Below are 24,835 nucleotides of genomic sequence, written 5' to 3' on the forward strand. Positions count from 1 at the left end.
AGCCCTCTCTTTTCAAGTCCCAGTTGTCAATAGATTTCTCAAAGGCATTACTCCCCTTTTCCCCTCCTATTCCTTTTATGATACCTCAATGGGACTGGAACCTGGTTCTCACATACTTGATGTGCGCTCCTTTTGAGCCTCTTCATAACTGTCCTTTGCAGTTATTAACTTTGAAAACTGTCTTCTGGTGGCCACCACCTCCGCTCGGCGGGTGAGTGAGCTCCAGGCTCTTTCTTGCAAACCTCCTTTCCTGGCGATTCATCCGGACAAGGTTGTGCTTCGACCGCGTCCCTCCTTTCTACCAAAAGTAGTCTCTGCCTTTCATCTCGGGCCAACATGTCACTTTGCCCACTTTCTTTCCGCCTCCGCACCCTTTAAGACAAGAGGAGAGGCTCCACCGCCTGGACCCAAAACGTGCGCGTTTGTTCTATCTCAACCGCACACAACAGTTCCGGGTGGATGACCAGCTCTTTATTGGCTACATGGGAGCCAAGAAAGGCCGGGCTGTGCACAAGCACACTATCTCCCGATGGGTTGTCTTGTGCATTAAAGCCTGTTACTCTCTAGCTAAAAAGGAACCTCCGGTTGGGCTGTGCGCCCATTGTACCATGGCGACAGCAGCTACTACATCATTGGGATGCGGTGTCCCCCTGCAAGACATCTGTCAGGCGGCCACTTGGGCCTCATTGCATACTTTCACTAAGCACTATTGCCTTGACAGTCCGGTCCGGAGAGAAGGCTTCTTTGACTGTTCAGTTCTCCGTGACTTTCTGGTGTAATCTCACTTCGCAGACCCACCACCGGGGTTGGTATTGCTTAGGTATGTATTCTAAGGTAAGGAATCTATCACTAACGGGTCTCTTTCAGATGCACAAGTTACTTACTCATGTAACGATATATATGTAAGAGGCATTAGTTAGTGATAGATTCCTTACCGCCCGCCCATCCTCCCCGTTCTGCGAACTGTTCTCTAGGGTTCAGGTCATCCCTTTTAGGGCCCTAGTTCTATTGCACCAGTAGTCGGTCTCTGGTATGGCTCTGCGCTCCTGGCATGGAAAAGTTGTGTACAGAACCGACAGCGCGCGTGGGCGTATCTAAGTAGCTCCGATGACGTCATCTCGGCAGATACGACGCCAGCGACGTACGCGGAGCTGTACGACGACGCCTGCCGATGCTCAGGGGTACTGCTGACGAAAACTTTCTGGATCCAGTGTGACGCCTGGGGATATTCTAAGGTAAGGAATCTATCACTAACTAATGTCTCTTACAGATATATCGTTACACAAGTAAGTAACTTGTGCATTTATTCTAAAATATCTACACTGTTCATTTACTGGCATTAACATTTTGTTATGTGGTAGAAAAAGATAACATCCTACAGCCTTCCTCAAGCGCACCCCCAGTAGCCAGCATGATTGTCATATAAATCCTCTCACTTTGAAGTGAGAGAAAGAAAACTTTACACCAAGCTCCCTTGAAGATAGAGCCTGACATTGGACCTCTGTCTTTGAATGCACATCAAATGTGGCAACATAAGAACAAGATTTAAAGGCCTGTTCACAGAAACAGAGCACAGGTGGAAGAATACAGTAAATAGGATTTGGGCAAGGGACCAACAAACTGGACAGCCTAAAACAAATGGAACAAACAAATAGAAAGTAAGCAAATGTGAGTCACAAACCACAAAGTCAGTGGTATGCATCGGGCAGGATGCATTCATAGGGAAGCTGTGCTGTCTGTTAAGCTTCGATCTAAAAATTAAAGCTATCTCAGGGCGATAATTGTATGGCCATTCAGATGACCACAGTTATGACCATATCATTTGAAGTCGAGTTAAATGTGTGAGATTTTGATTGCTATGGAAACTGAAGATGGTGCAGTGGACATATATCTGTTAAGAATTGCTCTGCTTCATTCGGTTTATTAGAGGGACCATACAAGCTGATGCTGCAGACGGGGGCGTCGTAGACAGTTGGCCGCTCCTCCTTGTCGGTGAACCGAAAGGCTGGTGCTCACTGGCCACTGGGGCGGGTGACCGTGGACAGCCTGGAACAAACAGGCACTTACTTTTGGGGCCGCATAGACAAAATCACAGTTGACTTCATCCAGGAGCATGCAGATCATAACAAGCTGACTTACAAGGTACACAACACTGAGCAAGAAATGGCCTAAGTCCCCCCGAGTACCCTGGTGCAACGTTGGAGGTCTAGCAGCTAATGGCACACATGAAGTCAGTGGCAAGAACAGCGGAGGATGTGGAGGGCTGCTCCCAGTGTAACAACGTGAGGGTGTTGGGTCTGCCTGAGGGAGCAGAAGCGGCTGATGCAGTAGCATATACTGAGACATGGTTGGTGACTTACTGCCAACAGGTTCACTATCCCCATTCTTTGTTGTGGGGCAGGTCCATTGGGTGCCGGTGAGTTGCCCGCTGCAGGGAACAGGTCCTAGACACTTTCTCTTCAGTCTCCTGAGGGAACTACTCAAGCTGTGGGAGGTGAAAGTGGCTAACACCACAGTTATTTTCTTCCCTGACTACGCCACTGGGGTGCAGAGGGGCTTGTCTCTAGTGGTTAAGCGATGCCTCAGAGAGTTGGGCATCAAATACTCCCCCCCTCTATCCATAAAGGCTTAGAGTGATCTCAGATGTTGACATGCAAATCATTGACGAAGTTGAACAGATCTGGACCTGGCTGCAATCTACTGGTCAACAGGTGCTGCGGACCGGGAGTAAAGGGTCTGCGCAACAAGCTGTTATTCATGGAACCAGTCGTACTGGGAGGCAAAGGAGGAGCAGGTGTCCCTGCCACAGCTACAAGCCACCCCCAATTTGCAGCAGCTTATACAAGAGAGGCGAAAGACGCTGCCCGCGGCAGCAACGTTGTGCAATTGCACTCGGAGACAGGATCCCGACATTTCTCCTGAACTCTCCCCCAGCGATGTGGGCTCAACTGAGACATGGTAATTCAGTGTGGAGTCCGTTCAGCTCCCGGACGTAACTCCTTTGACGGCAGATAACCTAATTTAATGTTGACTGGTTGTGCGTCTCTTCTTCTTCCACGGTTACAGACATCTCCAGAGAGTCTCTAGTTTTCTGCAATTCCTGGTCTCCAGCTTCCTGTTGCTGAAGTTCCGGTGTACAGAGGTCAGCACTTAGATGGGATCAGGTCCAGTTTTCACCCAAAGGGAACAGAGCAGCTGTTCAGGTGAGCAATACATGTCAAGGGTCGTGGTCTCCTTGATGCTCTGAGGTGCAATGGCAGAAGGTCCATGGCATTGTTGACCTTGCCAAGGATGAATCGTGGGAGTTCTACCATTGTCCTAGCAGCATGTGACTTCACATGTTTGACGTTCCAGTTGTGCAGTGTGCCACAGCATGTTTACAAGGCCAAGCAAAGCCACTTTATGTGACTTTTCATGGACTAATATGTACCCCTTTCCAAACTAATGAAATCTGAAGCATTCCCAGCTTTACGACAAACCGTAAACTTCGGAAAGCATCAGAATCTAATGCGACCTCAAGGGTGACGTTTGGGAGGCGCTACGAGGAGAAATGTTTTCATTGCTCCTCTTTTTTCACTTTTTCAATGTGTACAGCATTTTGCAGCACACTGAGAAAGAGGAAAAACCCTGGATTGATAGGTTTTGTGCATGTAGGTGTCTCCTTCCTGCACAACAATCAATCAACTCCGCAACACAGTCACCCTTCCACCATGGCGCAAGGGTGCCTGCATTGGCGCATGGCAGCCATTGTGCTTCAACGTAGGAAAAAATACAAGGGGGCTTATTCATGAGCAACTTCCGACAGTTTAACGCCGCCGGTGCATAATTTTCTTGACTTACTTGCAGCGTGAATTTTGCACCACGTTGCGCCATATTTACAAAGTGATGCACGTAGGCATGTGTGTGACATTGTAAAGCCCTGTGCCACATTATACCTGCGTCAGGTATGATGTATTCTGGGTGGGCGTTCCCTCGCAACAAAGCCTCATAGAAGTGGCACAGTGAAATCTATCAGATTTCACTGTGACAATTCTAGGACGCCACTGCATCAAAACCTTACGCCTGCCTTGCGGCAGGTGTAAGGGTGACGCAGTGCCATAGGAAAAGGCATGCCCCCATGAATTGCTGGAGTTGCGTCATGCTTGCACCACAACTGCAGCTATGTATGATTTTAGGGGTGACAGATACATCAGGATTCCATACGTAAACAGAAAATATGGCGCAGCCATGGTGTCGCAAGGAGGGCGCAATGAAAGTGTCCAATCGCTCTTTTGTCGCAGTGATGTGACACTTTTCATAAATGGAGCCCAGGAATGCGCCCTATCTTAACTTTTTGTTTTGGCGCAGGGCAGCGCAGCAATATTCCTTGCAGCGCAGTCCAGCACCCAGACATCTTATATGTGGGCCTAAGTGTTTGCACCAATTTTCAGACCAGTTATTTTTTGGCTTTAAAAAACTGCCTCTAACTTAGCAGCAGTTTTTTGGGTTTATCGACGTACTGGGATTTCCCTGTAAATGTTGCGTTGTGTGTTTAGCAGCAGTTTTTTTTTCTTCACAAGAACGCCTACCTTGCGTCTCATTTTCGTTAAGTCCCACTAACAGAAGTGGCGATCTTGAAAATTCACATTTACACTGGAAAATTGCTACTAGCTTTACGTTCTTGTAAATATGCCCCTGAATTTTGTATGCGTGCATAGCCTGCATTGCCAATCCGTGGTGAGTTGCACGACTACTGCTGAAATCAGGGAATGGAGGTACCGATGGGTGAGTCCGACTGGCCTCAAGGGTCCTGGGACTTCAGTAACAGTCACTGTCGCTCTAGGGTGTGCTGCTTCGTAAGTCTGCCGTCAAGACTGGAGGTGAACTTCAGTATAGATTATAGACAGGCCTTCATGGTTAACCCACACTTGCCACCGCTATGGTTCACATGCTGGTGGTAAGACATCAGGGCTTCTAAGGTCTAGCGGGGCCTTCTAAGGTCTAATGTGATCCCTCAGGAGAGTGGTCTGTTGGACTGATCATGAAGGCTGAACCTGGTTTCCCTTTTCCAAATTCAGCAGCTCTGGTCATAATGCCACATCTTCTCCCCCCATTGAACACCATACTGCCCCACTGAGAGAAACTCGCACTGCCTTCAGCTACAACCCAATTACGACCCGCTATAACACCTGGATGCGACTCAACAGTGGCGGCTACTCCACTAAGGCGGAGAAGTGTCGCCCCACTGCTCTATGCAGTGTACAAAAAGGAAAATAAAATAATTCAAGGTTATTATCGTTTTATTTTTTCCCGTTGCGGCATCTTTGTGGGTCGGGACTGCTCTCAGAGCAGGGGGAGGAGTGGTTTGCACTCCCTATGTGAGAATGAGTGATTGGCCAGCCCTCTCGAGCCGGTCAAACAGTGATGCTCAAATAGCATGTTCCTTACTCAGGCAGTAATGCAGCCTGAGAGAAGAACAGGCCCAACCCTCCAGCCCATGGCTGAACGCCGTATCACTGCGCTCAGACCAATGACAACACTGCATTGCAATGTTGTGATTGGCTGCGGGGAGCCCTGGTGCTTCCTACTTCCTCCAAGAAGCCAGGAAGAGGACACAGGAGAGGCATCGACAGCCGTCCAGCCAGCCTGCCAGGAGATAAGTGATTATTTATTTTTTAATCCGATCCCTCCCACCCCACTTCACTGCTGCTTCTAGGTAGGAGCCGCAACTGCGACTCAATTCAAATTATGCACTTGCTGAGAGTAATATGCTGCCTGAAAAAAAAGAGTATAATAACATCTTGAAAGCAAACACTCATAGGGAATGCAAGATTAAGTAAAGCAAGTGAAATGTAAACAGGAACAACATAGTTACTGTAGGAGGCTGGCTTAGTATATGGTGCAAACCTATTTAAGTGAAGCATCTTGCAGTAATCCAGACAACCCTTATAGTGATTTTAGGGATCTTAGACAGCCATAGAAAGCTCTCTAAGTGGTAGCTCTGGAGAGCAGCCTTCATGCTTAGTCCAGGAGGAGTGTTAAGCTGCTTGTTTTGCCAGATCTAATCATGTAGTGTAGGTTAAACAAAAAAGAACCACACAATGTAGTTATAAAAATGTCTATTTAATACAAAACACTCCCTAACACATTGGTATATCTCCTACCCGGAGATATCAACACAAATACACAAAAATACATCAATTGCAAGAGGTAAGTAAGCACAATACATAGTGGTCTCCAAGGGGAGACCAAACCATATGCTAAAAAAGTAGAATGCCAATTGCTATTGAAATCGGGACTTGGATCAGGAGACTGAGAAGAGCTGGGGACCCAAGGAACCACCCAAGGAAAGTACCCAGGACCCCCACGGAGTCTGTGTGCAAATTGGAAACACAGATGCATACTCACTGGAAGTCAACTGGATAGGCGTGGTTGCAGTTTTGAAGAAGGACCCTGAAGAAACTCTGTGGAATACAGAAGGTTGGCGAGTCACCCCACCCGTGGATTCACCAGGAACCAGCATACCTACACTAGGGAAGCCGGGTGCATAGGTTCGAAGTGGCATCGAAAACCGCCGTGGACCACAATGGAGGACTTCAGAAACAATGCTGCTGGCACAAACTGTGGAAGAGTCCGGTGGAATCAAAGGGTGTATTCTTGGTGGGAAGAACCTGCAAGCAGACGAAGAATAGTTTATGCCACTCACAGGTGGCCAGGAGGCACGAAAAAGCAATGCCCACCGATGACGGAAGATGCAGGTGAAATTACGGTGACCTTGTCACTGCAGCTGTGAGGACCAGGCAACACTGAGAAACACCAGGAGTCGTTCATGAGCTGTCCCACGTCGGAAGTTGAGAACCAGGGGGTCGGTGTCTGGCGGGAGCACCAACAAGCCTTGGCAGCAGCAACAGACTTGGAAAATGATGAAGGAGCAACGTTGGGACCAGCAAGGTCCAAGGCACTCACCAAATGCAGGAAAGTCAGAGCAGGTCCAGAGCAAGCAGGGAAGCCCACTGAAGCAGGAGAAGACCTTCAAGAGGACCCACAGGTCGAAGTCACAGGAGTCGCAAGAGGATCTCGAGCAGCTCGCCAAAGATGAAGGCCCACGGTGCAGAGGATGCAGTGAGGATGCTGGTCTTGGCCGGAAGAGATGCTGGAGCTTCTTGTAGCCTGAAGATCTCTAGAGTGCACAACCAACAAGTCCTTGGCAATGGCAAGTTGACCCAGTGCACAAGGGTTCGGACCCAGTGGTTCCAACGAAGGATACTGGCCTCAAAATTGCAGAGAGGACAGGTCCGTCCTCGAGGGAGATGTAGAACCGACACTTGGGTTGCTGAGCCCTTCGTAGTCTGTGGGACATCAGAAGAAGCAGACTGATCAGCTTCATTGCGGTGCCTGCAGATGTAGGACAGTGACTCCTTCACTCCAAGGGATATTACTTTGGGTGTCCTTGATGCCCGCAGGTCTGTTGAAGATCCTGGAAGAAGCACAGATACAGACGATGAAGAAGACTCATAACAGTGAGACCAGGAGCAGCAGGAGTCTTCCTTGATACAGTCTCGGTTCCAGGCAAAGTCCAAGTGTCATGACGGTCAAAGGGTGATGTGGTTTCAGGCTTGAGTCTTGTCCCACAACGAATCTGAGGACCCACTAACAGGTAAGCCATTTTATACCCTAAGAAAGGGGTTAGGATGACTCATGGGTCCCAATTAGCGGAGGGGCTAAAAAGAGGGGAGGATACTCTCATGTTCTTTGTCCAGTTTCACACCAGAGTGGGAGCCAATGGCTCCTTGAACTGGTTCTAACTAGAGTATGCAAGGAGGGCACCAAATGTGCCCTTCAAAGCAGTCTGGTGACACTGACAAGCGCCCCCACCCCAATCCAATACACTAAGTCCTGTCTGGGTGGTGGTCACACCTCCCTGTGACAGGAAACCTATTGTTCTATCTTCCCCAGCTCAGCAGCAGGAGGACAGAATTGTGTTTGGGGTCGGCAGCAGCACTAGCTTGCTGGCAGACCCTGGAAGGCTGTTACCGGGAGTACTGGAGGCTTTCCGGAGGTGCCCCCAGTGCATGGAATTATACCTCCAACATCGGCAACAGTTTTGGGGTATGATTAAAACATGTTTGATAGCAAACATGGAAAACACAAGCAGATGCTGGCACTTTCCAGACACTCACCCCCAGTCTGGGGTCTGTGTTGAATCCATCATCGTTCTTTAGCTCACTTTGCCTCCCCAGTTCAGACCCAGTCATATGAAATCAGTCTTGACCCTGTTCCTCGTGGGAGCAGTCCAGCCCGAACTGCCAAGCCAGGTCTTATCTGGACCGGAAACAAGCAGCCTGGGACCGGTTTCGGAGGAACACCCCTTATCAGCCAGGCTAACTTGAGTCCAGTGGCTAAGTGAGCAAGGGACCCACGTCTGTGCATACCCTGCCAACTTAGGGCGAAAAAGCAAACACAAGGAAATGATGGACGACTGAAACTTTTCACTCACCTCCAGTCACAGATCTGGGTTGAAACCATCATCGTTGTTTAGCTTTTGCTTGTCATTGTTTTCGTTTTTGAAAGCGCACAAGCTCTGCAGGCAGGAAACACAGCCTGCTCGTCCCCAGCAATAAACCCAGCCCCCACCAAAAGAAAAACTGGTTCTTCACCCTGCAAGCCTACTGGGAAAACGCCTCCTGCTTAGTAGCTCCAGTCTGGGCCTGATCAGAGGTGGTAGTTGCAGCACTACTCTTTCCAAGGGCGTAGGGAACACTAACATTATAGGGGCCAGGGATGTTTTAACACGTAAGTCCCAACCAATCCCAAATTGCTGGGGGCTTTAGTACCAACACCAGCATGTCCCTAGAAGCAAGTCCTCAACATTAATACGTGTGAAAAATCATTAGGTTTGGAAATAAAGTTGTGAATAAGAGTACAAACTGTGTAAAATAGTGAAAGTTTGCAGGTTTGTCTCATGGCGCCAATAACGCTGTTTAGGAGGAAACACACTTTATGGATCCTACAGCATTTATGGTTTAATTTAATATTTCATCTGTTTATTGATGGATTCCACCTATGCTGTAAAGAATAAGTTCAATTAAATGTATAAGTTGAGATCACATAAGTGGCAGCAGGATACTCTAGCAGATCTGAGTGCTCTGACAATTTTCTGCAAGAAGTTCTTAGTGCTGGACGCCTATAGTACTGGAGGACCGCTACCACTACCTGGGTCATGCGGTACTGTTGAGGCCCTCTGACCTGCTTCTTCCTCGTGGACCTCAAGCAGTTCAATGTAATTATTCAAGGTGTGTCCACTGCCTTTCGTACAGGTAGGGCCCTACTAATGTATTTCTGGGCCCTACTACTGTATTTCTAAAGTACAGTAAAATTAGAGTCATCAGGTCAGGTGTGGACACAACCGAATAGATAAATGTTGAATAACTCAAAATCAGCCAAAGTTTGTTAACCTTTTTGCAGAACATTCAAAATGAAGGACATCGAGATGGCTGGAGGTGAAGGTGAATCTTTCTTCTCAAACATGTCAGTACAGCCTCTGATCTTGACATTGTAATTAGCGTCCAGTGTTAATTTATACAGGTTAGAGGTGCTTGGACATAGGTGTGTTGCACCGAAGTGGCGGAAAAGCCTAATGCTGTTTCGAGACTGACAAAAGTTTGGAAAAGGACAAGCACAACAGAAAGTTTAGTATCAAAAGGGAAGCGAAAGAAAAATGAACGCTTAATTACATGTTGGTAGAAAATATATGTTTATTTGCAGACTGGTTAATAATCATAAAAGGAATTGCAAAGCAATCGTGTTCATGGTGCGAAACTTGTGCGCCCTGCAATAGTGCTCCACTGCACACTGATGCACATGTGTGGGTCTAATGTGATCATCCTGGGTGTGAGAAAATGATGCATTATTGGGAGGGGGGCGGGGTTCGTAATATGATGCACTGACGCTATTTGGAAGCTATTTGTTAATTGGGGCTGGAGGTATGCTACCCTGGCCTATAGCTGAAACATTAAGGTGTACATACATACAGACTGAAGATGGCAGGGCAGTGTTAAAAGACTGGAATTCTCATACTGAATGACATGAAGAGGTCCATGGTAGCACAAACAGAGTATTAACAAGTTAGTGTGAAGGTAAGATTAACTTCCTTTGGATAGGGATGGGAAAGGTGGGTGAGTAATGGCCCATCAAGCCATCATCGTTATGTTAAGAAGGCAAGAATATGGCGTGCCTATCTGATGGATAAAGGGTTATGTCGGTGCTTAATTAGGGCCAGCGGGGGCCACCGGCACTCATTTCTCCTGATCTGACATTTAACCAGAGCGCAAAAGAGAGAAAAACACACAAAGTTGAAAGAAGGAGGAAGGGAAATAAGGGAAACCCGTCACACATGCATGAAGATGGAGCCTGCAAGAGTGAGAGAAAGGGGCAGCAGTGCGGGTGCTGGACTCAGGCCACGGAGCCTTAAACGCCCGACTCCTCTTTCCCGAAGCTAAATAAAGAATCCAGGCTCTTCACAGGGCCGCCAAAACTCACAAGGTTAAACATCTGATTCATAATCATCATTTGTACCCACATCCATCTACCACTCTGATCTCTATGAGCTTTGAGATCCTTGCACTGTATTTCTTTACCGATAAGTACAGCCCACCCCCCCCCCATTGCTGCACTAGAGGCGGTAGAAAGGCATCTTGAATTAAACCTGGCACTTTGAGCGAGGGAGCCCCACTCTTCAAACGTGTCTCTTGAAGACAAATTATATTCGCTTGCAGTAATTTGAACCAGGAGAACATTGCCCGTGTTTTAACTCCGCTATTAAATCCATTTACTTTGTATGAAAGTATTCTTAACTGTCTACTAGCCATGATGTACCTTGGATTTTGCCCCGCCCACCTTTTATCCTCCAACCTGATCTATTATCATAGCTAAGTCTATTAGCAGTGCTGCCCCCCCACATGACCCCACAATGTGCACCCACCCACCCTTCTACTCTCCCTACCTCCTAGAGCCCCTTCTGTCTTAGGCTTGACGGGGGAACACCTGCCCACCATCCCAGTCACATTCCCCACTGTACTGCAACCTCCCCTTCTCCCACAGCCTCCCCACCCAAGCCACCTAAATGAGTGCCCTACTCGCCGCCACAGATGACATCCGCACCCTCCTGGACCAAGGCCACTCTGCAGCCCTCATCCTACTCAACCTATCGCCAGCCTTCGACACCGTCTCCCACCGCACACTAGTCGCCAGACTACACGACGCAGGCATACAAGGAACAGCCCTGAACTGGATCAAAACATTCCTCACCGGAAGAAGCCAAAGGATCAGACTCGCACCCTTCCTCTCCGACCCCATGAAAATCACCTGCGGAGTCCCACAGGGTTCATCCCTGAGCCCCACCCTCTTCAACATCTACATGGCCCCCCTCGCAGCCATTGTCCGACAACACTGCCTCAACATTGTATCCTATGCTGACAACACCCAGCTCATCCTCTCCCTCACCAAAGACCCCTCCACTGCCAAACTCAACTTCCAGAAAGGAATGCAAAACGTCGCAGTCTGGATGACCAACAGCTGCCTGAAGCCCAACACCGAGAAGACAGAAGTCCTCGTCCTCAGTACCACCCCTTCTGCATGGGACAGCACCTGGTGACCAACCGCTCTGGAAGCCCACCTACCCCCTCAGACCATGCCAAGAACCTCGGCATCGTACTTGACTCATCACTCACCATGAACCGACAGGTCAACGCCGTCACCTCCAGCTGCTTCAACACCCTCTGCATCCTCCGCAAGACCTTCAAGTGTCTCCCCACTGAGTCAAGGAAGACAGTCACCCACGCACTAATCACCAGCAGACTGGACTATGGAAACACACTCTACGCCGGCATCAACAAGTCCCTACTCCGCATACTCCAGAAAATACAGAACACCGCCGCCAGACTCGTCCTCGGCATCCCCTGATACTAACGCTTCAGCCAACACCTACGAAGTCTCCACTGGCTCCCCGTGGAGAAAAGATTCACTTGAAAAATCCTCACTCACGCCTACAAATGCCTACACAACAACGGACCCAAATACCTCAACGACAGAATCAACTTCCATGTACCCAAAAGAAACCTCTGATCTTCCAACCTCACACCGTTCGAAACCCCGCGCATTCTCAGAGCCAGAGCAGAAAGAAGATCCTTCTCTCACATTGCAGCCAAGACCTGGAACGAGCTAGCGGCAGACATCAGACGCGCCCCCTCCCTGAACACCTTCAGGAAGACCCTCGAGATCTGGCTCTTCGGCTAAATAGATCTGCGGACCCATCCACCCCTCAATGCCTTGAGACCCTCATGGGTGAGTAGCACGCTTACAATTCCCTGATTGATTGAGTGCCTTAACATGGCACTCATAGACTACAGTTGTTGTGGCGAAGGCATTCCACTCAACAATTGTATCAGTGGCGTGAAAAGGTAAATGTTATATATACTATAGAACACACATTATATCAAAAAGAACATAAAAATCGCTCCTCACTATGCCCCTCCTTTATGCCTTTTGCAAGGAAGCAAAAAACTCCTGAGCTTGCGCAACTATATGAAAGATGTGTGTAGGAAGCTGGCTCTGTATATACTATACCAAAGTGAGGTATAGTGTGCACAGAGTCCAGTGGAACCCCAAAGTAAGGCACAGTCAAAGTTAGAACCTTACTCTCTATTAGTGGTATTGTGGTCAAGCAGTAAGGCAGTATCAGAGGACAATGTTAAGCATTTGTTGTATCCACTCAATCAGCAAATGATTTCACACACTGACTGAACTTCAGACCAATTGGTTTTGTATAAAAATATTCTTTTAGTTATTTTATTTTCTAGAACCAAGCAAGCCTGGCACAGGTACGTTGATAAATACTTTGCTGTAAATATACAGTTGGAAATGCAATTGTAAATGTACTTTGAAATGGATACCGTTTAAATTACTGGTAATGCAATACTGTGAAATGCTATACATGTACTTTGTATCGACTTTGTAATGAAAATGACTGGTAAGTTACTTTTACGAAACTTTTGAGATTACTTTTTAGATTACTTTTTCTACTCAGTGTGATATGCCTAGATATCACACTGGGACATTTCTTAGAGAAAAGGTAAGTAAAATCAGTTTTGCACAATTGTTATTTTTCTGGTTTCCATACAAATCAACTCCACACAACATTTTTCAGAGAAAAAACAGTCAATAGATTCCTATGGAGAAAAATGAAGTTTACGGTTACCAGGTAAGTAATCTGTCTTTGGAGTTGAGCTTCTGGGGTTAGAACAAGGGTTTCCCCAGGGTCAAGGATGCACTCTTGTTACACCCTCAGCGGCACTAGGGCGGCCGGGTGCAGAGTGCTGAGGCCCAATGTTATCCAATGGGGGATAGGGGGCCTCCGGTTGGTGGCTGCTGGCAAGCAGGCCACTGGGTTGTGGGAGCAAAGCTCCTGGACTTTAGCTCCGGCAAATGGGGAAACAAATTAGCACCAAAGATGCACCCTTAGCGGCACTAGGGCGGCCGGGTGCAGGATGCTGTTTTGACGTCGGGCGCCCTGTTGGTTTTAATAGAGAACCTCCAGTTGGCAAAGACACTGCAGGCTCGGGGGCGAAGGTCTTCTGGGTGCGACCACCACTTCGAAAGGTAAGTTGGGAAGTTAGGGGTTGGTTAGGCACCGTTGGTTTGGTCACACAAGGCCATGGGGTGTCGGGTGCAGTGGTGCCTTTTGGGGTCGGATCTTCTTACCAGCTCCTAGTCGCGGTTTGGGGGGTCTTCTGGATTTAGGCTGCAGGTGTCGGCTGGAGGCTTGAGGCAGGTCAGTGGTTGCCGGATCTCCATTCAGGATCGCTGGGGTGACCTTCTCGTGGTGTTTGCCCACTCGAGCTCAGGCCGTGGACGGTGGGTGCAGAGTGGGGCAGATTTGTGGTGTCCAGACGGAGCCTGAGGTTGCAGGTGAACAAATCTGGTGTTCACAGGAAACAAAGTCTTTGTGCTTGAAGGCAGGCAGGTCCTCCGGGGTTTTCGAGGTTGCTGGCTGCAGGACACACCGGGATTTCGCAAGTTCGAGGTGGAGACAGGCCGGTAGGGCTGGGGCCAAGTCAGTGGGCGTCTTCCTCTTGTTAGCTTCGGCACTGCTGTTCGGTCCTTCTTCTTTTCTTGTTGCAGGCTCTTGTCTGAGGAAGCAAGGTTCAGGGGTGCCCCTAAATACTAGATTTAGGGGTGTTACATGTAGGTATGGCTACCTTCCCTGGGGTGGGTACACTCCCTAGTATGTCTCCATCCAGTGGGAGGGGGGCATAAGCCTGTCCCTGGTCGGCTGAGACCCCCCCCCATTTTCAAGATGGCGTGGACCGAGAGTTGTGCTTCACCTCGCCTCCCCCACCTGAGGGCTGGAGTTAGCAGAGGTGGGCACACCTCTCTTCCTCACTTGTTTTTCCCGCCGGATCTCCCACTAGTTGCTGAGAGCTGCAAGTGGCCTAGGGAAGCTCACAAAGGCGGCATGCCTTTGAAGCTTCCCCTTCGTGAACCCTGCCCATCCTGGGGGTGGAGGCTTGGCATCTCATCCCAGGATGTACATTGTTTCAGGCCTCAGAGAGCAGCAGGCTCTCGATCCAGGGGTCCAGAAACATGTCTGGTGGTGGCAGCTGAAAGCAGCCACTCAGCCTGGACACTAGAGGTGGGTTCGTTTTCAGGGGGCATCTTTAAGATGCCATCTGTGTGCATTTTTCATTAAATCCCACACTGGCATAAGTGTGGGTTTAATGTGCTGAGAAGTTTGATTCCAAACTTCTCAGTTTTCAGTGTAGCCATTATGGTGCTGTGGAGTTCGTAATGACAAACTCCCTGCACCATATACTCTTAATGACAGCACTACACTTACCATGTCTAAGAATGGACTTAGACACTGTAGGGGTGTTGTGGCTCACCGTAGAGCACTGACAGCCCGAGGGCGACATGCCCGTAGGAGACGGGCGTAAGGAACTACATATCCCAGCGCGCTTTGCGAGATGACGCTCTGACGTCATCGCGCACGGCGCGAAGACGATGAAAAGGAACTTCCGGCATCAAGCGGGTGCCGGTAATTTTGGATTTCCAGGTTCGAGTGCGGACGAGATCGAGTGCGGACGATAGTGGCGTTCTGGTAGGGGTGCTTCGCACCAGCCTTGACTTCCCGCTGCCTTTGTCGCGCACTATTGTGTGTGTGGTTTTCCCCGGTCCGTGCTAATAATCCGAGGGTGAAACAGAACCGCTGCGGTTCCGTTGGACGCCTTTCCAAGGCATTGCGGGATCGCCCGAGCGGTGAGACATTGCACTGTGTTTATGATAAATTGCATACCAGCGACTCCAAGGATTGGAGCCTTTCCTATTTTCCTCCTGTCAGAGGGAAACCTTCCCGGAGAACGATAGTAGGCCCCCCCGCTGGGGTTCTCTTTAGTTCACGCTATCCCAGGAGCATGGGAGTAGCGCTCTAAGTTGTACAGAAACCGGTGACGGAGCTGCAGGCACCGAACAGGGCTTAAGCTTCGCTGCACCTCAATTGTTTATTTGTATTCCAACAGGGGCGGAGAGGACTTCTGACATACGTCCTTCCCCTCCCCCTGTTATACCCGAGGTTCAGGAATTGTGGTAGGTCCGTTTGTTCTGGGGGTAAAGGAGAAGGAGGGGAAAAGCAAGTAGGGGTATCTTGTGGCTAAACCATGTCCTTTCTATAGGTCACGAACTGCTTTGTTCCTCGGCTCTCCAGGTCTCCCAGTCAGGAGTGCTTTCTTTCCTTTACAGGTACAGCAGGGGAAATAGGGGAAACATTGAGTACGGGAGTCTAGGGGTTGTCCTAACCATATTGCCTTGTGCTTTTTCTTTCAGATCTCCCTCCCCGCAGTCCCCTTCCTTTCCTTCCCTCGCCTGATCACCTTTTTGTGTCTGTCATATACATACCAGACCAAGGGGCTATCGGGAGGTGGACCCCTTACAGCATCGTGCGACCCTGAGGACGTTGGACTGCGACAAAATTACCGGCCCACGAATAGCAGTCCTCCCAGTCGCACGGTGGGATGGCCACCTTAGAGGACGTGTTGGCTGCTTTGGCCCTGTTACAGGCCGAGGTAGTCACCTCTAGAACAGAAACTGCCACACTACAGGCGCAGGTAGACCGCTTGGAGCGTAACCCCTTTGACGCTGGCACCCCCCGCGCTATCCCAGCTGCTCCTGTGGTGGTAGAAATCCCCACGCCTGTTCCGTTAGCCACTCCCGAAAGATATAATGGGGATAGCGGGAAATTACAGGTCTTTCTCACACAGGTAATGTTACATTTCACCTGTAAGGCCAGGGCATTTAACACCAACCATTCGAAAGTCGCCTTCTTGCTCTCCTATTTATCCGGGGACGCTGCACAATGGGCCGTTCCATTGGTGAGAAGAGACGATCATATCTTGTATGATTGGAACGCCTTTCTGATTGAATTTGAGAAAATCTTTAATCGACGAGCGGCCACGCTCTCAGCCGACAGAGATCTCCTGGAGTTGCGTCAGGGCAATCGGGACGTCATCTCCTATCTCAACGATTTTAGGAGACTGATTACGGAAACTGAGTGGCCTGAGGGGAAACATGCGGCAATCTTCCACCAGGGTCTGAGTGAAGACATGAAAGATGTGTTGGCTCAGATCGACCCGCAACCCTCCTCCTGTGAAGCTCTCATTAGTTTGGTCCTAAGGCTGGACCATCGCATGAGCGAACGTAAAGGGGAGCACCGAAAGAGGGAGAAACCCGTGCCAAGCGTGGAATACTCTCGTTCTACGAACTCCGGGGTACAGAACAAGACAGAGCCCATGGAAATAGGCGCTGTTCATTCCCCGCTATCGGTGGAAGAAAGAGACTACCGGAGGAAGCGAGGGCTGTGCCTGTACTGTGGTCGAAAGGGTCATTTCATACGAGAATGCAGCCTAAGGCCGAAGGTCCCCCGTCCAGAACAAAAGGCCGCGGTAACTCGCACAAACGGCTCCACTGCGGGAAACGACTCTGCTTAAAGGAGGAGGAAGGGAGTCCTTTGAGCGCAATGTACATCCCTTCTTTGGAGGACTCACACCTACACAACAAAAACCACTTCTATGTCGAAGTACACATCCTGGTGGACGAGGAGTGGATTCCGGTCAGTGCATTGGTGGATTCGGGGGCCACGGGGTGTTTTATGGATCAAGCCCAGGTGGTAAGGCTAGGGATCACCTTGCAAGAGAAAGACAAGCCTGAGATGGTGTTCGCCGTAGATGGGAAGATGTTGGAGTCCGGTCCGGTGAGATATCATACCGAGCCCTTAACGATGAGACAGGGGACTGAGCATCAGGAACTTCTTTCCTTCAATGTCATACCGGCACCCCATTATGGATTAATCCTGGGGTTGCCGTGGCTACGTCTCCACAACCCGCTCATCAATTGGCAGGAGAAGACCATATTTTATACCTCAGGCTACTGCTTGGTTAATTGCAATGGCTCACCCAAGAACCCAGCTTCATCGTTGGCTATCTGCTATCAAGTAGCGACTGCAGTAGAACACGCAGTCAACTTACCAGACGCATACAAGGAATACGAGGACGTCTTTAATGAGGACATGGCAGAAGTCTTACCACCGCATCGGTCGTACGATTGTCAAATCGACCTGATCCCCGGAGCGGTCGTTCCAGCTGGACGCGTATATGCCCTAACGGAGCCCGAAAATAAACACCTCAGGGAGTATTTGGATAAATACTTGAGCTTGGGCTTTATACGAGTGTCGAAATCTCCCGCTGCATCGCCTCTTTTTTTTATCCCTAAGGCGAACGGCGAGCTGCGCGCGTGTGTGGATTTCAGGGCCTTGAACGCCGTTACGGTGAAGAACCGGTATCCCCTTCCATTAATCAATGTCTTGCTGGAGCAGGTCAAAGAGGCAGTGATATACACACGTCTTGACCTAAAGGGGGCATACCATCTGGTCCGTATGAGGAGAGGAGACGAGTGGAAGACCGCGTTTAAAACGCGCTTCGGTCTCTACGAATATTTGGTTATGCCGTTTGGGCTGTGTAACGCCCCAGCGGCGTTTCAGTTCTTCTTAAATGATGTCCTTCGTGAACACCTTGACCGCTTCGTCGTCGTCTATATAGACGACATCCTGATCTACTCTAAGGACACCAAAGATCATCCACAACATGTCAAGACCATTCTGCAAACCCTGCGACGACATCACTTATTCTGCAAGATCAGTAAGTGTGAATTTGGGGTAACATCGGTAGAATTCCTAGGAGTAAACCTCACCCCTTGGGGTCAGGAAATGTCGGAAAGAAAGGTACTGGCCGTAAAGGAATGGCCAACCCCTCGTAACCTTAGGGATGTGCAGTGTTTCCTGGGGTTTGCAAATTTTTATCGTCGTTTCATCGACCGCTTTTCGGAAGTGGCCAGCCCTCTCACGCAACTGCTGCGTAAACAGTCGACGTTTCAGTGGACTGAAAAAGCCCAAAAAGGATTCGAAGAGCTAAAGGAAGCCTTTTCGACAGCCCCGGTGTTGGCCCATGCTCACCCGGAATACCCCTTCATTGTGGAGGCAGACGCTTCCGACACCGCGGTGGGAGCAGTCTTGTCACAAAGACATTGCGAGACAGGACGTTTACATCCGGTGGCCTACATGTCCAGAAAACTGAACCCCGCTGAATGCAACTACAATATTGCAGAAAAGGAGCTGCTAGCCATCAAGAATGCCTTCAGTGAATGGAGGCATCACTTGATGGGCGCCAGACATGTAGTTACGGTCTACACGGACCATAGAAATTTACAGTTTATGACTGCAGCCAGACACCTCACACCCTGTCAAATGAGGTGGACACTCTTTTTCGCAGGGTACAACTTTCTTGTCACTTACAGACCCGGAAAGGATAACAAGAAAGCAGACGCTTTATCCCGGCAAGCATCCCAAGACATCACCTCAGCTGATACTACAGGAGCCATAATCAGCCCAGAACACGTAATTGGGGCGACTTGCACGGATCCATTCTTAAAGAGCGTATCACAGAACGTGCGGACACCAAAGTGGAAGAACTGGCTGAAAGACAATCCTGATTGGAAACTAGTACAGGGGCTACCGATACGAGGAAAACAACTGCTCCTGCCCATCAGAACATTAAGGCTACAAGCGTTCAAATGGTGCCATCAACTGCCCTGTGCAGGTCACAACGGCAGGGAAAAAACACTTGACAGAATCCTGAGACAGTTCTGGTGGCCGTCGGTTCGGAAGGATGTGATCACATGGGTCCAGGACTGCGGGGTTTGCAATCAAATGAAGGCGTCCCATACCAAACAAGCAGGTTTATTGCAACCTCTTCCCACACCCGACCTCCCTTGGGAGAACATCTCGGTAGACTTTATTGTGGGTATGCCGCGTGATAAAGGATGCACAGTGATCACGGTGGTGGTGGATTATTTAACGAAGATGGCGCACTTCGTCGCCTGTAAAGCGCTGCCCTCGTCAGGCCAGTTGGCGCATTTGCTCTTGGAGAACGTGGTACGCCTACACGGATTGCCCAGAAAGATTATTTCCGATAGAGGCGGCCAGTTCACTGCCCATTTCTGGAAGGCCTGGTGTTCAGCCTTGGGAATTGAATCCAACATATCCACCAGCTTCCACCCCCAGACGGATGGGCAGACAGAGCGGGTTAACCAAACCCTTAAGCAATACCTTCGGTGTTACTCCAACGCTTCTGATAACGAGTGGGTGGATTTCCTATGGTTGGCGGAGGTAGCATATAACAGCGCTACGCACACGTCCACCAAACTTACTCCTTTTTTTTGCTCTTATGGGTTCCATCCTTGGTTTTCCCCTTTCCTGAATCCTGCGCAGGTTACCAAGATCCCCGAGGCGCAGAGTAGGATAGAACGCATACAGGCAAACTTACTCGTAGCAAAGAGCAATCTAAGGGCTGCGAAGCGCAACTACAAGGCATCCGCGGACAAGCACAGAAGGTCGGGGCCTGTCTATAAAGTAGGTGACTACGTGTGGTTGTCCACAAGACACATACGTTTTAAACGCTTCAGCGTTTTTAATCCCAAATTCATCGGTCCTTATCGGGTGCTTAAATTGGTAAACCCTGTGGTAGTGAAGCTATCCCTGCCTTCAACGTTACGCATCCATCCTGCATTTCATGTATCCCTAGTGAAGCCCGCACGGGTAGGGCCCAATCGAAAGCCTGCACCAGTGGTGGTACAGAGCGAGGCAGAGTACGAGGTGAGGGGTGTGTTGGACTCCAAGATTTACCGCAACAGGTTGTGGTACCTCCTGGCGTGGGAGGGATACGGGGAGGAGGAAAATTCTTGGGAACCTGCCTCCCAGGTCCACGCTCCTAAACTCGTTGCCCTGTTCCACAAGAAACATCCCACGAAAGCGTGCTCATGTCAGTGCTCTTCGGGGGAGGGATGTACTGTTGTGGCTCACCGTAGAGCACTGACAGCCCGAGGGCGACATGCCCGTAGGAGACGGGCGTAAGGAACTACATATCCCAGCGCGCTTTGCGAGATGACGCTCCGACGTCATCGCGCACGGCGCGAAGACGATGAAAAGGAACTTCCGGCATCAAGCGGGTGCCGGTAATTTTGGATTTCCAGGTTCGAGTGCGGACGAGATCGAGTGCGGACGATAGTGGCGTTCTGGTAGGGGTGCTTCGCACCAGCCTTGACTTCCCGCTGCCTTTGTCGCGCACTATTGTGTGTGTGGTTTTCCCCGGTCCGTGCTAATAATCCGAGGGTGAAACAGAACTGCTGCGGTTCCGTTGGACGCCTTTCCAAGGCATTGCGGGATCGCCCGAGCGGTGAGACATTGCACTGTGTTTATGATAAATTGCATACCAGCGACTCCAAGGATTGGAGCCTTTCCTATTTTCCTCCTGTCAGAGGGAAACCTTCCCGGAGAACGATAGTAGGCCCCCCCGCTGGGGTTCTCTTTAGTTCACGCTATCCCAGGAGCATGGGAGTAGCGCTCTAAGTTGTACAGAAACCGGTGACGGAGCTGCAGGCACCGAACAGGGCTTAAGCTTCGCTGCACCTCAATTGTTTATTTGTATTCCAACAGGGGCGGAGAGGACTTCTGACATACGTCCTTCCCCTCCCCCTGTTATACCCGAGGTTCAGGAATTGTGGTAGGTCCGTTTGTTCTGGGGGTAAAGGAGAAGGAGGGGAAAAGCAAGTAGGGGTATCTTGTGGCTAAACCATGTCCTTTCTATAGGTCACGAACTGCTTTGTTCCTCGGCTCTCCAGGTCTCCCAGTCAGGAGTGCTTTCTTTCCTTTACAGGTACAGCAGGGGAAATAGGGGAAACATTGAGTACGGGAGTCTAGGGGTTGTCCTAACCATATTGCCTTGTGCTTTTTCTTTCAGATCTCCCTCCCCGCAGTCCCCTTCCTTTCCTTCCCTCGCCTGATCACCTTTTTGTGTCTGTCATATACATACCAGACCAAGGGGCTATCGGGAGGTGGACCCCTTACAGCATCGTGCGACCCTGAGGACGTTGGACTGCGACAAGGGGTACAGGGCTCATGCACGTTTACCCTCACCACTGGCATAGTGCACCCAGCTAGAGGGGTGACTGATCTATGCCAGGGCAGTGGGTTGAAGGCATGGCACACAGAGATATGTGCCATGTCGACTTTTCACTTTGTTCTGCATCAAAACAGGCAGCCTGCAAAGGCAGTGTGTGTGTGTAAGGGTACATGACCTCTGGCACAATAAGTGCTTCAGTCCTTAGAGGCCTTTTCTGGTCACAGTGCCCTGGGTACCTGTGGTACCATTTACCAGGGGGTGACCTGTGGCCAGAGATGCCAATTGGATTTTAGGCTTCACTGCAGTTTTAGGGAAGGAACATAGGTCTTGGGTACCTGATTAGCAGGAGCCCAGGGCACACTCAGTCAAAGCACATCAGCAATTCAGCAAAAAGTGGGGGCAACCATGCAGAAAGAGGGCACTTTCTCACAATGTGTGATTGCCCCTTGTGTAGTACTTTCAGTTTAGACTGTTGTATGATGCCCACGGGGCTTTACACTGCTGAAAACAGTCTATCAAAGTCTTTAAATCCTTTGCAGCGTTGAGCTGCAATCACTGACATTGTCGATAGTGTGGTAAGTTCTAGCCCGGATGGCACTGGAGAGAATACGCTCTTTGACACGGAAATCTCCAAAGTTAACCAGAATGGTTCGAGGATATTTTGGGTAGCCTTAAAGAAGGTATAGCTGGGATCCAATGCGCCCGAGTAATGGTAAGATCTGTACTTCCCGGTGCCATGTCAGTGTAGACATATTTGTGAATCAATTCAGAGATAAACCCAACTACTGTCTTTCCGTTCTCTTGACCTTCCGGTATTCCAGTGAAGTGTAGATTAGATCGTGTGACCTGTTTTCCACATTGTCCAATTAAATTTGTAGCTCAGCTAATGCGGTTTGGAGTTTAGAAGTTATGCACACCTGACCCTGAATAGAGTCTTCAAGTTCTGACACTCTCAGCTCCACTGCAGCTACTCTTGATGTCAAGCGTGGAATGTTGGTATTGATCATACTCAGTTGAGCATTGGTCTCTTTATGGGCCTGTTTTTGAGAGATTTTCATCACTTTTAGTTCATCTAGTATTTGTTGTAACATTGGTTCTATTGAGAGCATCGGAGCTGCTTGGGGTTCTCTGAGGTGGATGGAATATTGCCACTACCTTACCTTGCAGTCCGTCTTCCCCTGCACGTCCTTGCATCACGGGCAAACGGTTCAGTCGCCCTGTCACTTTCTATAGTTCGGCGGCTCCGCTGACACGATCAGAGCTATCCTTATTTTGTGCTTGTGTTTGCATGTGCATTGAGTCATTGACCACCTTCTTGAGTGATTTCCCACTAACAACAGCTAACAAGGGGTAGATGTACCGGTTTCTAGGCACTTTAACCTTATGTAAACCTTGGGAGTATTTGGGGACTCAATACATGGAGATCCTAGAGTCTCCTGAGGCGGAAGCCGGGAGTGTGCTGCCATTGTTTTAACTATTGTTTTAACTTTTGTGTGTGATACCCTGTAGAAATACCTTTTTAAAAACTTGCTCGATCTCGCCTGAACAGCGTGTTGTAACGCTGCAACGTTTCCCCTGACAACCGCCACTCCGAGGGCGAGGCGCGTCATCGGACACGCCCACCTCAGCTGGCCACGCCCCCTCCCTGACTACAAAAGAGCGCGCAGCTCAAAAGCGCGACTCCCACGTATCCTAGAGTCTCCTGAGGCGGAAGCCGGGAGTGTGCTGCCACTGTTTTAACTATTGTTTTAACTTTTGTGTGTGATACCCTGTAGAAATACCTTTTTAAAAACTTGCTCGATCTCGCCTGAACAGCGTGTTGTAACGCTGCAACGTTTCCCCTGACAACCGCCACTCCGAGGGCGAGGCGCGTCATCGGACACGCCCACCTCAGCTGGCCACGCCCCCTCCCTGACTACAAAAGAGCGCGCAGCTCAAAAGCGCGACTCCCACGTATCCTAGAGTCTCCTGAGGCGGAAGCCGGGAGTGTGCTGCCACTGTTTTAACTATTGTTTTAACTTTTGTGTGTGATACCCTGTAGAAATACCTTTTTAAAAACTTGCTCGATCTCGCCTGAACAGCGTGTTGTAACGCTGCAACGTTTCCCCTGACAACCGCCACTCCGAGGGCGAGGCGCGTCATCGGACACGCCCACCTCAGCTGGCCACGCCCCCTCCCTGACTACAAAAGAGCGCGCAGCTCAAAAGCGCGACTCCCACGTATCCTAGAGTCTCCTGAGGCGGAAGCCGGGAGTGTGCTGCCACTGTTTTAACTATTGTTTTAACTTTTGTGTGTGATACCCTGTAGAAATACCTTTTTAAAAACTTGCTCGATCTCGCCTGAACAGCGTGTTGTAACGCTGCAACGTTTCCCCTGACAACCGCCACTCCGAGGGCGAGGCGCGTCATCGGACACGCCCACCTCAGCTGGCCACGCCCCCTCCCTGACTACAAAAGAGCGCGCAGCTCAAAAGCGCGACTCCCACGTATCCTAGAGTCTCCTGAGGCGGAAGCCGGGAGTGTGCTGCCACTGTTTTAACTATTGTTTTAACTTTTGTGTGTGATACCCTGTAGAAATACCTTTTTAAAAACTTGCTCGATCTCGCCTGAACAGCGTGTTGTAACGCTGCAACGTTTCCCCTGACAACCGCCACTCCGAGGGCGAGGCGCGTCATCGGACACGCCCACCTCAGCTGGCCACGCCCCCTCCCTGACTACAAAAGAGCGCGCAGCTCAAAAGCGCGACTCCCACGTATCCTAGAGTCTCCTGAGGCGGAAGCCGGGAGTGTGCTGCCACTGTTTTAACTATTGTTTTAACTTTTGTGTGTGATACCCTGTAGAAATACCTTTTTAAAAACTTGCTCGATCTCGCCTGAACAGCGTGTTGTAACGCTGCAACGTTTCCCCTGACAACCGCCACTCCGAGGGCGAGGCGCGTCATCGGACACGCCCACCTCAGCTGGCCACGCCCCCTCCCTGACTACAAAAGAGCGCGCAGCTCAAAAGCGCGACTCCCACGTATCCTAGAGTCTCCTGAGGCGGAAGCCGGGAGTGTGCTGCCACTGTTTTAACTATTGTTTTAACTTTTGTGTGTGATACCCTGTAGAAATACCTTTTTAAAAACTTGCTCGATCTCGCCTGAACAGCGTGTTGTAACGCTGCAACGTTTCCCCTGACAACCGCCACTCCGAGGGCGAGGCGCGTCATCGGACACGCCCACCTCAGCTGGCCACGCCCCCTCCCTGACTACAAAAGAGCGCGCAGCTCAAAAGCGCGACTCCCACGTATCCTAGAGTC

Source organism: Triturus cristatus, chromosome 1_2 (assembly GCF_964204655.1).
Source record: "Triturus cristatus chromosome 1_2, aTriCri1.1, whole genome shotgun sequence".
Classification (NCBI taxonomy): Eukaryota; Metazoa; Chordata; class Amphibia; order Caudata; family Salamandridae; genus Triturus; species Triturus cristatus.